Raw genomic sequence first — 9,219 nt, 5'->3', positions numbered from 1 at the left:
GATTGGTCGATTGGTCCAATCGACCAATGAGTCGACCAATCAAGATAGCAACTTCAAAACAGGGAATTGAAGGCTCAGATCAAGTCCAAACATCAAGGTGTTTTGCACACACCTAGAGTGACATACTTAGGAGTTAGAAATGCCTTCAAATCAATACAGAGACCACTCCAAGACCATCAACTAATCCAATCTTCATCCGGGTGCAGTTTCCACCATTGGGACACTAGCATCAACACTTATGGATTCCAATCCAGCCATCAAGTCTTCAATAGAGATGGCCCAAAGATGACTTCTTGCCTTACTTCGGGTCACTGGACCTACAAATAACAAAGTTTCCAGATTAGGGTCAGGGCTGGGTTTCACAAAAGCTCTAAGCTAATACAAGTAAAGTAAAAGATAAGTCTAGAATAAACAAGAGAAATCTAATCCACATCTTCAGTCGGCTCTTCTTCATCTTCTTCACCTTGCGCTTCTTCATATGTACCGTCATAGAAATTCGAACCTGTAGAGAAGTCTAACAAAAGATATGGTACAAAAGGAGTGAGATTCGAAAGAAACCCAGTAAGGTAGTTAAATCCATAATAACATAAATAGCAGAATTTCAAAGCAAAACATGAATGCAATATGGTATGAGACAAACAATGAATGTATGAAATTTTGGTCGATCCTTTTGGTCGATACCATCGACCAAAACGATCGACCAAAGTTGTTGCTGACAGCAACCTTGGCCAGTTTTGATCCAATTGATATCCAATCTTCCTAATTTCTCCTCTAACTTATTATTGATGTTTGTTTAGGGCCTTAACAATTATTTTGGACTATTTCTTGGTACTCTCAATTCATCATCAATTCAACCCAAGGTAAGGATGGTTATCTCCATAAACATATAGATCACCAACTTATGATTTATGTTCTTGTTTATGAATGGAACCTTTTGATTACTTTTAAATCTTTATAACACTGTTATATATGTGTTAGAACAGTAGTATTGACATCTTTATACTCTTGTCATGTTACATTACTATTCTTGTTTACTTATGTCTATGATGATTCATTTGAATATCATGTTTTAACTTTTATGATAAGATGTATTGGATGAATGAAAGATGATGAACTTGAATATGTGATTGTTTACGTATTGACTTGGGATTGGGGAGTGGTCTATTGACACTTCTGTCCTTAGGCATCGGAGGGAATAGTATGGGATGTTCTCCGATGGTGCCTATCGACACTCTCCCGGGTTATTGGATGACATACATAGGACTGTCCAGTTGGTTGGCTAGGTTTATCCTTGTCGTGTCAGACCCGAATCGGAAGGGCATTGAGACCGAACAACCTGTGGTAGTGTATGGTTGGATGGACGCTCTAGGCCGGTAACCAATCCGGTAGGGGACATAAACCATGCTACGGATACCTGAAAGGGGCCATTTATTGGTAGAGTTGCATATGGATAAACTTGGGCTCACGGGCGCTCAAGACCGGTAATCAATCCGTGAGAGGACGTGAGAGCTTCCTGTTTACTATATGTGGATGACCAATAGGGTTGATGAGTCCGAAATCCGGGATTTCGCTGACTCTAGTGTGAAGGATACTGGAAAGGATCGCCGGGGTCGAGGAATGGACGTATCTGAATCTGACTTGACCGACTGAGTAGATGACTTGCATTGGGCTAGGCTTTACTGTAACATGCGCCAGTACTTGACCAAATGGTGATGTGAGAGAGCGGTGACCGATCCCCTTACCACGGTTTTTTGATGACTCTACCGATCTTCCCCAGGCATTCCCAAGATATGGAAATGGGAGAGTGACTGACGACCCAAAGAAGTACGGTGCTATGACTTAAAGCATGTCTACCCTAGAGACTAGCATTCATAGAGTTAGACTCATATTTGCATCATATGTTCCATATCGCATTGCATTATACTATGTTCTGAATGTGTATGATTTCTAATTATGGAATAACTGCCTTGCTGAGTTCGCTTCTTCGAACTCATTCCTTTTTGTGCAAATGTTTTTAGATTATATTCCAGGTACCGAGGACTACGATGGCACCTCCTTTGAGGCCGACTATGATTCCACATACTACCCTCCGGGTAGTGGCGTCGGTGAGGATCCGTATATTGGAGCTGAGGAGGATTACTATCCGCACCAGGGTTAGCCCCACAGTTGTGCGGGAGCGGCAGCATTGGGTTTACTTCATCCGTACAGTTGAGGAGACCACTATTAGTATAGAAGAAACCCTAGCTTAGTGCCCCATTCCCCTAGTGTATTTTTGGAGTACTTGGACCTATAATTAATTAACTTTTCGGAATTATCTTTAATACTTGGACATGTACTTAACTACTTTTACTTTTCGCTGCTTTGAGAGAGTGGCTACCACACCTTCTCTCCCTAATATGATTTTGACCACATTCTGATATTATCTATATTCCGCACTCTGATATATATTTAGTCCTATCTTATACATATTGTTTAGTATTAGTTGTTTTTACCATTGATTATTACTGTTCATGATTATGTTACCGTGTATGTGGGAGGCATGGACCTCAGATCATTGATCCTTGGACTGTGGATCACATCCCGGGTATTCCAAATGGGGTACCGGTTGGGTGGATGTGATAGAAGTAATCCTGAGATTGGACTTAAATAGAGCAGCCAAGACCTAATTCAGCAAAATAGATCTCATTGGTCGATTGATTGGTCTACTGGCCCCAATCGACCAATCAGTCGACCAATGGAGACAGCAAGGTACAAAATGCACTGTTTTGGTCATAACTTCTTCGTTTGAAGTCCAATTGGTCCGAAATTTGAAAGGGAACTTCACACAAACATACTAAGACTATCTAGCATGAATTGGACATCATCCATGTCCAAAAATCAGTACTTTATAAATTGGAAACATGAGTTTCTAAATTGGAAACAACATGGTTCTCATAGCAAACTCACCATTGATTCAAGGGAAGAATTAGAGAGAACAAGGCTTCACTCTAATGGAATATCAAGAACATATCAGAGGCAAGAATAACTAAATATAAAATCAAAAGAATACTAATCCTAGAATGAGAGGAATCAAAAATAGAAAGTTACAGAATGCTTATATCAATGGTCAACATAGAAGGCTATAATGGCTAGAAAGAAAGGGGAATTGATTCGAATAGATGAAATACATTAGAACAGCAGTAAAGGCTAAGATCAAACATGTTAAACATTAATTAGAAAAGAAGCTACATTAGAATGGTCATGCTGTCCAAAATTCAATCAAAATCAGTAAAGAATTGAGGAGATTCACCATGTGGTTTCAAGGAATGCATAGAGTGATTGGGGGTTCACTCTGAGACATAAGGAGATTAGAGATTAGGTAGTTACAGTAGTGTAACACCTTCTCCACAATCAAAACATCAAGATAGAATAGTAAGAAGAAGAAAAGAGAGAAGAAGGAGATAGAACACTGAAATCAAGGTCTAACTTCAAGGTGTAACATTGAACTAACATTTCTTCACCAAAAACAGATAGGGTGTCCTAGCTAGGTTTGGGCTGGATTTCACAGGATGTTTCCAATGATGCCCTCTGACGCTTTCCCAGATTATTGGTTGTCATACCTAGGGCTATCTAGTAGTGTTTGGCTAGGATGTCCCCGTTATATCAGATCTAATTTGGAAGGGTATTCAGACCAAACGACCTGTGGTAGTAATGGGGATTCATGGGCACTCAAGACCGGTAACCAACTAATCGTGTCGCTAATTAATCAAAAATAAAATCCTATACTAATCTAGCAAGCAGAAAGTACGGGGTCGAACTATGGGAAACTAAAAGGCTAAGTCACTAAGATTAAATTCAATAAAACTTAATCTAAACTAAATCTACTAATTAATGTAAAAACGTTAACTATGAATATGTGAAGATCTTTGGGATTTCAAATCCCCAATGCTTTTCCCTAACCGATATAACTCTACACTTCAAAGCAAATTAGGGATGGTCTTCCTAGGTATGCCCTATCTTCGCAAGACTATCGTCCTTCACCGAAGCTTGGCACGCTTAGTTTGCTGAGCTATAGAACATCTTTGGCCAAACTCAAACACAATCAACTAGAAGATATAGAACAATCAAATTAATGAAATAAGCATGGTTCATCTACATCCCAAAGAAAAGGAACTAGCTACTCATTATCTCAAAGTTCATAAGAAAAATAAAGATGAAACATAGGGGGAGAGAGAGAGATGTGGTCTTCTTCTTCAGCAATGAGAGATGAGAGCCGCGTTCGCTGTCTTCTTCTCTTCTCTGTGGTTGGTTTTTCTTTTATGTCTCCCGCACACAATGAATCCCTTCTCTTTACCCATCGATTTCAGCTATATTCTTTCGGATTTTGGGAAAACTCAAAACTGGAAAGTTGTATATATTTTCGATATCGTTCCACAGCATCTTAAATCACCAAAATCCAAGCTTATATGAAAGAGATATGCCCAAAATACTGAAGGTAGGTCTGTTTACCCGATTTTCAGATTTATTACCAATTTTGTTCCTTAGACCTCCACCTGTTTCCAATTTGGCAAAGATCTCACTTTTCATGATTTCTTGGGCACCAAAATTGAATGCCATGATTTAAAATCCACCAATATCTAAAATATTTGCCAACTTTACTCCATATTATCTATAATAACCAAAATCATTTTATTCCTGAAAAATACACAAAAATACTCGATTAGCTCTCTTTAATTAAATAAGTATGGGGAATTAAATCAAATAAATAATGGTAAATGAATGCTTATCAAATACCCCCACACTTGAGTGTTTTCTTGTCCTCGAGCAAAACAAAACAATAAAAGTAATACGGAAAATAAAGAAAGAAAAACCTAACTCACTTTTGTAGGAATCACGGTTGCACTTAGCATGTGCAACAAGCCTTTAAACCCCTAGGTTACCCTAGTGGATGAGTTGTGTCTCGTGAGTGTTTGCAAAGAATATACACACAAAATTCTTAAATGCTCTTCTAATTATTCTGGCATTAGTAAGAGTAAAAAGATAGATTCCAAGACAAAGACACTCCATTAAAGATTGGAGGGAATATAGGCACCCCCACACTTAAGCTCTTTACACCCTCTCTTGAGTCTAGCTCTAGGCAAACAATTCAATCGAGAAGTCTCCTCTTATCTTCAGTCTACCAGTTCACCCTTAGATAAGACTAAACTAGGTACCAAATAATACCAAGAACTCAAGATCTAAGCAATATTGACATTCTTAGACATTTCACCTTTATAAGCACATTAATTCACTTCTTTCTTTAATGGTCACAGTTCTAGTCCGTGCAATGTCTTGCCTCTTAAGCTTTCTAGATGGCCTATGTAACGAGTGTTGGGTCAGCCGCTCTCAAGCCAGATGGCCTTAAGGGACTAGGTGTAGAATACCCCTCGAACTTACTTACTCAAGACAACTAGGCTACAGGCCAAGACTGGACCAAAGACACCCCAACTGTTTGACGCGAGGCACAATGTTGGTGACACCGAGACTCGGTTACTAAGAAGGAGGTCTAACCTTTAAACTTCAGCATTTTTTTTTTCACATTATACTTCAATTCACTTCACATTTAAATAGTCTAAAATCGGTCACAACTAGTCACCATAAGCACAAGGCAATACAAGACAACTAGATGGTCAAACCTTTTGGACTACTTGGAGTTCCTATTTTCCGATTCAACCTCAGTCTCAAAATGTAAAACCCATTACTATTCTCTCAAGAGGGTGTTCATTACATCAGATGGGATTTCTAAAACATTTAAACTCTCATTTTGTATCTAAGCAAGGAATTAAAACATTTATCTTACCAAAGCCAGAAAAAATTGGGCACTTTTTATCTTTGTGACAATGCTCTACCAACTATTAACAAGTTTTACTCAAGTTGACACCCCCCCACACACACTTAAATTATGCAATGACCTCAGTGCATGCAAGATATATAAAAAAACATGATAGAAGCAAATAGAGGAAAGAGTGTACCCGATGTTTGAAATCATGATAGAGCACGCAACAGTAAAACCTAACAAAAAACAAAGAAAAGAGACGAAAAAGAACAAGAAATAACATCTAAACAAATGGGTTGCCTCCCATAAAGCGCTAAGTTTAGAGTCTTCAGCCAGACTCAGTGAGATGCAGCCAATGGAGGTGGAGGCTCAAATCTAAATGTGCATGGTGACTGCTCCAAAGAAGTGGAAGAGTCCAACAATGTGTTGAATTCCTCAATATTTAGGTTAGATTCCCCAAAGGGCACGTAATACTGCAGGGGATCATCAATAAACATGTTTGGAGTATAATCAGCCACGACCTCATCAATAAAGTTCATCGCAAAGCACTCTTCATCCCTATTTGAGCTTAAGGATGCATTGAAGATGTTGACTTTAAGTTTCTTATTGCCAAATGATATGTTCATGACACCCGATCTACAATTGATGCAAGCATTCCCAATGGCTAAAAAGGACCATCCAAGAATGACTGGTGGTAACTTATTGGTAGTTGTATTGTGTGAAACCCGGCCATAACCTTGACCCAGATACTCTTTGACTGTAGGTCCGAAGACCCAAAGTAGAAGTGATAGTCAACTATGGGCCATATTGGTAGAAGACATAGTGTTCGACTCCGAACCTATGGAGATTGAAGATGATGCCCCATACTTGAAAACAATGTTGGATATAGAAAAGAGACTACGCCTTGATGAAGAGAAGATTGGTTGATGACCTTAGAACTTGGTGGGTTATGATTTAAACCCATTTTTCCATGCTAGGTATGTTATAGAATATGTGTTTAAAGTTTCGTTTGATTCGGAGTAGTGGAAGACCCTCAAATCCCTGTCTTTGGCTTTGCTGTCTGCCTGGGTCGATTGCTTGGGTCGACTGGGCCAGGCTACCCAGCCAATCGACCTATAGATGCTGAACTAGAGGAGAATCTTTTGTTTAGGTTATGTTGCTATATATACCCCATGACTTCGTGATTTTAGTATCCCTAGCCTCCAAAGCACTTAGAGAACGAAGGGAAACCATCTCCAAGCCTCCAAAAGTGTAAAAGAAGATCTAATCTTGCAACCTTGCTAGTTCTCTCTCTTGTTCTTCAATAAAAGGTTAGTATTCAATCTTTTGTGTTCTTAACTTTATTCTTTCCATGATCACTCTCATATTTGAACTGAGATTATGATGAAGATGCTACAACCTTGTCATATCTTTACAATCTCTTTTCAGCCTCTTGTGCCATGATCATCTTATTCATTCTTAACATGATTTTTATGATTTCTTCTTAAACTATGATCATATTCTTATTTTGATTTATTCTAGCATTATAGATGCTTCTCTATGATTATTCATACCTTTGATTTACTGTGTTCTTGTACTAGAATGAGATCTTATCATCTCTAGTTCATCTTTTTTGTTCATAGCATGTTTCGATTGAAAACCATGATTTTTACCAAAATAGAAACTATGATTTCAAATTAGTAAGTAATGGTTTTAATGGTTGTTTGATGTCTAAATTATGCTTTTTAGTCTTAGACTACTGTGTTAGACATTCCCTCCAAGTTTCGTCGCATTCCGGATTGTGTAGCATAGGTTTCAGATCAAGATTCTATTCTTGGATTCGGATTTGCTCTTGGGCAGACTGCCTGGGTCGACTGACTCAGTCCACCCAGCCAATCAATCCGCAAGAACAGAATTAGATTTCTTCATCCGTTTCGATTCGATTGATGCTTATTCTTTTAGGACTACTTCCTAATGATTGTGTGATGCTATTCTAGGGTTTATTTGCTAACTTTGGATTCATCCTCTTGTCCGTCCGGATTATATTCGAATCTATTTAAGGTAAGGAAAGTTGTTACCATATTAACATAGATTTCATAGATTTAGTTTCTAATTTGGGAACTACTTAGATTTACTACTGTTATGTTAGTTTCTATTATGATATGAATGATGCAAGTACAGTAGGATTTTATTTCCTTATTTACTTTATGTACTTGGATCATGTACGAATGCTTATTCATGTATGTTGCTTATTTATTTAATCTTGTCTTATTATACTCTTTCATATGATGAGATATCTGTCGTGGATGATATGACTGAATTATGATTGTGATTGTTTAGGTATGATTTGGGATTGGGGAATGTCCTTTTGACATTTCTGTCCTTGGACCTCATTGGGAGTAGTATGGGATATTTCCAATGTTGCCATTTGACTCTTTCCCGGATTATTGGTTTTCATACCTAGGAGTTGTCTAGCAGTGTTTGGCTAGGATATTCCCTGTTATATCAGACCCAATTCGGAAGGGTATTGAGACCGAACGACCCGTGGTAGCAATGGGGATTTATGGGCGCTCAAGACCGGTAACCAACCCGTAAGGGGACATGAATCACATTGTGGGGGCCATGTATGGGTAGAGTTGCATATGGATAGACTTGGACTCATGGGCGTTCAAGACCGGTAACCAACCCGTGAGAAAACATGAGAGCTTCCCGTTCACTATATGTGGATGACCTATAGGGTTGATGAGTCCGTAGACTGGGACTATGCTAACTCTAGTGTGAAGGATACAGGAAAGGATCGCTAGGGGCGAGGAATGGACGTATCTGGATCTGAGTTGATGTAACTAAGTAGATGACTTGCATTGGGCTAGGCTTTACCCTGACATGCACCAATACTTAGACCAATGGTGATGTGAGAGAGAGGTGACCTAAACCCCTAACCAAGGAATGTCCAAGAAGGATGCAAGACCCAACTACCACCGGCAGACCCAAGATGCTAAGATGGCTGAGGGGGAGTGATTGAGACCTACCCAAAGAAGTATGGTGCTATGACTTAAAGCATGTCTACCTATAGAGACCAGCATACATAGAGTTAGATTCATACATGCATTGTTTGTCTCATATCATATAGCATTATGTTTTGCTTATGTTATCATGTTATTTATGCTATTATGGAATAACTTGCCTTGCTGAGTTTCTTTTGAAACTCACTCCTTTTGTACAACATCTTTTTTTAGATAATTCTGCAGGCCCTGATGGCTATGAAGCGCAATATGAGGAAGTGCACGATGAAGAAGCGTACAATAAGCAAGGTGTTGGCGACTATGAAGATTACTTTGAGGATTCCTCGAGTGGTCTCATTGGTCACCAAGATTAGCTCTATTGTGGAGTGGGAGCGTCTGAGCATAATCGATGAAGTCTATGTTTACGAAGATGTTCTTTACAAA

Source organism: Hakea prostrata, chromosome 3, assembly GCF_041222555.1.
Source record: "Hakea prostrata isolate BN-2017 chromosome 3, UWA_Hpros_2, whole genome shotgun sequence".
Lineage (NCBI taxonomy): Eukaryota > Viridiplantae > Streptophyta > Magnoliopsida > Proteales > Proteaceae > Hakea > Hakea prostrata.
Note: the sequence above shows the minus strand (reverse complement) of the source record.